Here is an 8,236-nt window from a genome sequence, read left to right as displayed (position 1 = left end):
AACTAATCTATTGTATGTTTCTTTTGTGTCGTCATTTCCTCTCCAGGTAAGCACGTATTGTTTTTAGGCAAACCGATACCATTAGCCACCATGATCTCAGTTTTTCCAAACAATAGACAGCTAACGAGAAGTGTTTTTAACGGGGGAAACAGAGAAAGGTGCACGTCACCCGTGTTTTCTAGCGTTCCAAAGCCTTAGACTCTAACTCTCCTGAATTATCGATGTAGTAATGCAAACGACGTCTCTACACGTATGTATAATTCAGCCAGTCGAGATTGGCATTCGACGCTCTGCCATTTTTGTATCCCCCTAAATGAAGCCAATAAAACGATAGCCATAGTGGTAGTGCCCATCACACTACGACATGATTGGCATCGATCTGAAAACATACTAAAACATACTCCTCTAAAATTAGATAGATCCAGTAACAGGTTAACACTGAAGGGTTCCGGTAACACAAATGAGAGGACAACATTTCAATATGACATTCATATCTGATCAGTCTGTTGCCGTCCGCTTAAGCAGCTTTGATATTACTTGCGTCTTACATGTACTAAACGCATGTAGTCCTCGAAATGATGGCGCTAACGACTGTCGTACATGTAAGGCACCCTCCGAATAGGACAGCCTGGTACTAAGTCAGCTTACCTGTATCATGTTTATACATTTGATAGATTGCTTAGTATTTATACTAGCAACTGCAATATCGTGCTCTAATCACAAGACATCACAGTATCATCATGATCATGGAAAGAACTATACGTGCATATAGTAGTACGTCCACTACATGGAAAACCCCGGCGTTTTTAAACCCCGGGGATACTCCGAACCAGAAAAGCCCGGAGACACGGCGAGGACTTCCACTACATGGATGCAGTTACTAAACACGGCGACAGATGGCGTGGTCTATATGAAATTACTGTAGAACTCTCCGATTTTTTGTTATTGTTGGAGTCGCGATTGACCGACACAAAATGCGCAGTGGTAACCACGCCGCCTGTCGCCGGGTGAAGAAACTAACTAACGCCGGCGTTTTTGTGATTACACTACATAAAACGCCGTGCTTAAATTAGCCCCCATTTAGCCCTGAATCCATCGCCGTGACAAGAAAACACCGGCGTTTTCTAGCGCCGGCGTTTTCGAGGGGAAAATTAACAGGTGTAAGCGCAAAAACTCCGGACCAACACCGGCGTTTTATGTAGTGGACGCGACTCTTACATGTCATTGATAAAATCAGTTGGATTTCTACTCGTGACAACATGCTTTGAAACAGAGCCGTTTGAACTATCATCTACGCAGATGTAGGTGGTGTATATCTGTCTTGGCAAGCATAGATTATTCTATGTTTGGTGTTGGTGAAAAACCTGGGGTTTTTTTAAAGGTTTTTCAAAAGCTGAAATATCTAAGAGTGAACATACTGTATAAAGACGCGACTTTTTTCGTTCTCTTTGTTGAGTTTAAGTTTGCAAACGTTATTACTTTATATTTGTATTGAGACACCAGGAATTCAAAAAGTTTGACATAATGAAAGCCAAATCCACAGCCTACGCTACTTTTCAAGCGTCCTACTGAAAATAAGGCAAATTGCTGCTATGCCGCTCTAATTGGCTCACAAATTTGCAAACAAAGTGCCTTCATTATCCAACGACACCTAAGCAATAGCTACCATAACCTCTAACGGAATTGTTAAATGTGTCATGACGAAGTTTCACTTTAACATCATTTTTAAATTAAAATATTCAAACACTTTTGTGAAATGGTAGAAAAACAGGTTATCTGTAATAGACGAAAGACTCTCTTTAGCATAGAAAGGAATTTTGATCTCGTTACGATATTAGAAGTGGGAAATCAAGTAGATACATCTAAAGAAAGATATTCTTGCAGATGACATTTCACCCGAAACGGGTCGCAGGTTGGAGGGGCCAAGGAGGGCCTTTGTAAACTTGACGTCCATTTTGCGTAATACATGTACGCGTGAGTACAGACAGATGGAGGGGATTGAAAATATTATCTGAAAATTTTTATTCGCCATAACTTGTCATTATTAGTAAGATACCTCGATCAAGTATCGGTCATCGCTGCTACCTGCGATAAAAAACCACACCAAGTTTATACCGACACGCAAGCAACTTAAGGCGTACACATTTTCCCCACGAAGTCCCCTTGCCATGACTACTTTCACTGGCTTCTTCTGAGATTTCTGAGCCCTCTGAACCTCCAAAGATACTGTAGGATTTGTAAAGAAATCGTAGTTCCCTCTACCTGTTCCAACCACATCCGCGATTCCTCGCAGAAGTGACCAGCCTTTCCGCAAATCTCTCGAAGTTTTGACGCGTATCGAAGTTCACACGAACATTTTTGAAATTCTTCTAAAGGTATCATATTTTTAAAGTCATCTACCAAGTATATAATGTCAAAGCTAATGCCTTTAGAGGTAACAATGGGCTAATCTGGTGGAGATGAAAGGTTTATTTTATTTGAGACCAAGACCAGCTATAAGGGTGCTGGTAAGTTGCTGTCTTAACAATGACGATGGTTAGACACGAGGCGGCCTCGATTTCTCATCAGCTTAGAACTGTTGTGCTCACCCTTAGTTTAGATACTTTAAGATGAGGGTGAATTAGAGAAAGCACGCTTTCAGATGGACGAAGCTGGTATCGTGTTAAGTACTTCATGTAGGTGTGTTACTAATAGCATAAGCCGGGGCCGTTTTATATCGCTTTTCAAGAAACGCTTCCTCAAAGCGCAACAGCACCAAATGTTTTTGCCGAGATTTTTTCGCAGCTTGAGATTATTTGCGAAATCTGGGAAAAACTCGCGAAAAACAATTTGATCACGATTTGTACTTTCAGTATTTTCGCTTGTGTACCTAGGTGACGTTCTGTGTCGCTGCAGGGACGATAGGATTGTCGCTTTTGGCGATACTGGCCAACTTCTTTTTGAACGAATCCTTTCAAGCCGTTTAACCTCTTTAGACAAAGAGTGGGTTATCTTAGCGAAAGCCAACGAGAGCATTGTAACAATGTTAAAACTTTCAACCCAAGAGAACTCTGTCTAAAATGACCCAGCATATCTTTTCCCTAAAATTTCGAACAGATTTTCATCAAAATTCCCCACAAACCTCACATCCCAAGGCCATTAATCATCACCGGGAATTTAACAAGAAGCTTGTAATTTATTCAGTGCATCAACTGTAACTCCTTCGCTTACACTGCACTAGCTGCTGATGAATCTTGCGCCTTGACTGGCCAACAGGGTGTTCAAATATTCCAGTCACCAAGAGCATCAAGTAGAAAGCTATGGCTTATGCAAGTAGACAGCCTGTTTTTCTTTGTTTTGCATTGTTGAAACCCCCCATGCAATTAACCGCTTATTGAAAAGAATTGTGAAATTTTTCTTCCGAAACACTTCTTATGATGTGGAGTGAGTAGAATATTAGATATCTGAGACTATAAGCGTCATTGCACTAAATGCAAATGTAGCCTCACTAGTAGTTAGAAGCGGGTTTTTTCTTTTGTAAGAAAGCTACATGGCGAAGAAAGACAGCTATCAATTATTACTGATAAAATGCATTACAGATTTTTTCAGCTTAAGGTTTCGACTCTTTTTTAAGAAAATGTATATAATGTATGTTTTATCGTCATTTACTTAATCTGTAGTCAATAACATACAAATGTTTTGTGCAGTATCAAACTTCATCAACCCGAGCGACGCCATTTCGGATTGCTTGCTCAAAGTTGATTTTGGCTCTATAAATCTTTTTATCTTTTTTTACCATATACGTGTACATGTATTCATCCAGATCCCTAACCGACTATAGGCAAGTGCGGTTCGATCACAAGCTGCCTTCGCCCCCCGCCTATCAATCATGGCAGGGGGACTTGTACAACGTCATCTGCGTGCTTTGCAAGGCATCACTACTTCCGGTCAGTCGGAAATGGTTTGGGTCATTAGCCATATCAGCAAAAAGTGGTCAGACGCAGCCATATCTAGCGAGCTAGTGTTCACCAGGATTGCATTTTCAAACATATTCTTTCAACCACTTTCTTTCTATCAAAGGTGTAAGGGCAGAAGTAAAAGATAGTAACGCATAATGTGGTTGGAAAGGTCATGGGTGCACGGAGGAAAGGTAGAAATACGGACTTGTGCTTTGCTGCGAAACTTCGCTGCACAATTTCGACTACTTTATGAAGCATTTTACAATCTCAGTTGACATTTACGAAGTGCCCTCTGCAGCCGATTTTGGAAAAAGCTATTAAGTACATGCAATCGCACAATAGTGGAGCTGGCTCACACCCCGACTGGAACACCTTTGAAAAGATTGCGGATCAAAGCGTTCTGGACATATGGAATATTTCTGAAGAAGGTGTGCCAGTCTTACAAGTTTAAAAAGCAACTGGTCTATTCGGTGATCCCAAGACACTCATAGTCATAACAATGAGCAATAGCAGGCATACAAAACACTTTTTACTTTAAACAAGCGTTTGGAATTTGAGCTCTTCTCTCCTAACCAGGGCTTGGCATCAAAGGTCATATAATCATCACACAATAACCTTTGATACTGGGCTTATTACGCGCATTCCATTTTTCGACTACGGTTTACGCATCTTGTGATCCCGCTCTGTTATGGTTGACTTTTCAGAGATCAATCATCATTGCTACAATATTTCACCAGTGGGAACACGACTGTAGCTTTCTTCCGCTTTTGAGCGTGCTATGATTGTGGAGGATCAAAGGGTGATCTCGAATAGCATAAAAGGATCATACGTCACGAATATAGAAAATAAAAACAAGCGGAGGTCTCTAAAAGTTCAGTCAGATAAAGGCGGAAGCAACGCGAAAACGCTATCTTTAGCCACATGCAACAGAGTTACGGCTTCGATCTAGCTCCTTCACGGCTGTGTACTGCGATGATCCGCGACTTTGCCGCACTCACAAAAATAAAGCTTTTTTCAGTTGCACATTTATCATGGAGAGTTTCTCTAAAACTATGGTAAACAAAAGACGAACATTGCTTAAAAAGAACAATAGATTGCCATAAACATGTAAGTCTCCTTTATTAAGAAAACAACATGGTCGGCCCTTGAACGCAGTGTGATTAGAGGAAGACCAATGCAGCACCCCGCTGCATGCCGAGAAAATGATTTTGTTTTCCTTCAGCTCATCCCCGGGAAGTGAACCAGCAAATCAACTTGAACGACACGAAAGCTTGTTCCATCTTGTTACTTTTTCCAGTTAGTGTTTCTACTAAAATCGAATTTCGAGTCCTACTAGAACTGGGTATCAGCTACCATTTCTGTCACTTTTTCGCACACTCTATTCAGTTTTATATTGTTACTAAAGGTTACTGAAAGGAATTTGAAAGAACGCGCTAACTGTGTGTACTGATAACATTTAGAAAATGGTTGTCAACCTCACCACGGTGTATAGTTTTAAATGTCCTGGGATAATGGGACAAATCATTCCATTATGCGCACTTAACTCTCTTAGGCACTGAAGGAGTCTCCATATAACCAATCCTTCACCAGACACAGGAACGGATTCATGTGGATGATAAGCCGAGTGCTAGACCGACATGTCGCCTTGGAAATTCTTCCCTCCAAGACCCGTCGTACACGGTTGCGTGCATGCATCAAAACATGCAAAGCTAAAGTAAGAAATCGTGTCGCAGATACTGCGATCATTATCACAAATATGCAATGACTACTTGCTCCAGTCTCATATCCGTTCTTTGAAAATTGTAAATAAGGAACTTTTAATGAAATTCTTGCTAGTTGCATTGTTCAATGGTAACGAGGACTCCTCGAGAACCAAAAACGCAAGAAAATGACAATGTGCTGAATCCACAAAGGTCCTACTTGTTCACCCCCAATATTTTCTTGATGTTTTGGGATCTATAATTGGTTACGGTGTGCTATCAGTGTATTTGAGGATCCTCCAACGACGCCACATACAGGTTCGTCATAAGATATTTCCGTTGATATTGCGAAAAGTTAGCATCGTCACAAGCTCTTGAGAAAATTGTGTCTGTAGGCGTTGAATATTTCTGATATTAATGACAACCAGCCAAGATCTGCGGGTGATCGGACAGCTAGCAAACAGACCAAATGATGGATCACCAACTGCTAGATATCCGATATGTATTTTTTCATTCAACATGTTCTCCAGCCTTGACCAAAAGTCAGAGCTGACAGAATCTGTCAAGATATGTCACGAAGCTATGATTAAATAGTTTCGAATGTAAATACGGGCAAAAAGTGTTGTCCTTTGGCAGAATGACATTTTTGATACATGGATGAGTGTAGGATATGGTAGGTTTGATCACTTTTGAGCCACATGTAAGTGGTCAACAAGACCAGAAGTTTTCTCGGAGAAGGCAGGTGCGTACTTTTGGAAATACCAGTTACTTTGCTTCTCTTTCGTAGGTCCACAAGACCCAGCCTCACGCTGAACTTTTCTTCGCGATGATATATGAATATTTTATGTTAAATCAGACAATTTTCTAATGGTTTAGACAACGCTACCAAACTCGTACAAACATACTTTTCAAAGAGTACACGTAGTTAAATCATCATCCGAAACGTTTCAATTTCAATCTTATGGGCGTCGTCTTCAATATTTCAACCACCAGCCACAAGTCGCTCAGTAAAACGGCATCCTCTGGGAATTACCGGGCCATTTACTTCGACGAAACAGCATTAAGAGATTCTTAGAGCATACAAAACTTTCGCTGTTTCCATAGCAACTGGAAGAGTAAAAAATCAGAAATCTATCAGAAATGTAACAAGCCCATTACTGTATAAAATGTGTCCGAGAGAAAGTTTTTATCTCTTGTGTGACATCTAATGGATGGTTGCTCACCCCTATGACAAATTTTTGATTCTACGGTTGCCAGTGCATGTTTATAGTTTCTCAACGCAAAATGGAAAATGATGACATTATCTTTTAATACTTCGGAGATGATTTTCAGTAAGGGGCGCTTTAAGGCTGCGGACTGGTATAATCATGATATGTATTTAGCAACAGAGGGAGACCTCTATTTTCGAAGAAAAAATAATGGAGTAGATAATTGATATGAGCGCGGCGGCAAAGTAGAAAACCGTCAGTCCGACTTCAAGGGAAAAAACGCATTTAAAAACGAGCTTGTTTTGTTGGCATCAGTAGTCATGGCATCCCGGACATGGCATCTTGACCCACAAGTTTTGGACTCCACTTAGGCCAACCTGAACATCGTTACATCAAATATCAAAGAATAATACAGCATGAATTTGTATATCGGCTATTCTTCACAGACAGAGCATCGCCCTTTGAGTGAAAATACACGACTCTAGCCCATCCCCTCTCCACACCGATTCCTGCTGAGTTTTGACCTTGCGGCTACGGACAGAGTCCCGCCGATCAGAATGTAGTCATGGTACATCTAGCATTGCGTCATAAAACAAAGCAATATTTCTTCTGTATATCAAATAATAGAAATGCTCTAGGACATATATCCCAGTTTTAAACGTCTGTGTGCTCCTATTATAAACAATGGATGAATTTGTAAAGAAATCTGAACCCGACGGATGATCCACGTGTGCGAAAGAGAACGTACATTTATGAAACCAAAGTCACCTAAGGCGCGCCGACATTTACCGCTGAAATGCACTTTCTGGCAAAGTTCCGTCGTTATTCCGAAAGGGCAATTGACAATGGTATATATTTACCCTCTCTGTTAGTATTCCATTAGCTCTGGCCGCCATATTCAGGTTTTTCTCTCTCTAAGCTAACAATGTGACATATGCTTTCTCTGATAATGCCAAAACATCTGAAGAAGGCTTTTCCTCGACCCTGTCATTAGCCGTGCGCCTATAAGATGGTAATGGGAGAATGTAACCCATATTGAAATATGTAAGGCTCGCTTAAAGATAGTTATATGTTTTTGCAATTATTCAGATCAACATTAATTTTACACGATGCCTTCTGTATAACGATGATCTACTGTCACCATCGCTTTCACTGTCTTTTTATTAGGCTGGTCCAGGCTGAAGGTGTGGGGTGGCGACATAAAGTTTTTGCAAAGCGCCTGAAACGTCAACACGAATACAACCTCATATCCTGATCGTGATATTGAACATACAGTGGGATATGTAGGCGTCCGCGTAGGCGTTTCGAGGGCTTTACAAAAGTCTCTCGCGGTCGGCGGCATTTTAACCGCTCTTGCTCCAGAAAGTCGTAAGACAAAACAGCCACTGAC

Source organism: Lineus longissimus, chromosome 1 (genome assembly GCF_910592395.1).
Source record: "Lineus longissimus chromosome 1, tnLinLong1.2, whole genome shotgun sequence".
Classification (NCBI taxonomy): domain Eukaryota; kingdom Metazoa; phylum Nemertea; class Pilidiophora; order Heteronemertea; family Lineidae; genus Lineus; species Lineus longissimus.
The sequence above is the reverse complement of the archived record's forward strand: the minus strand, read 5'-3'. Positions refer to the sequence as shown.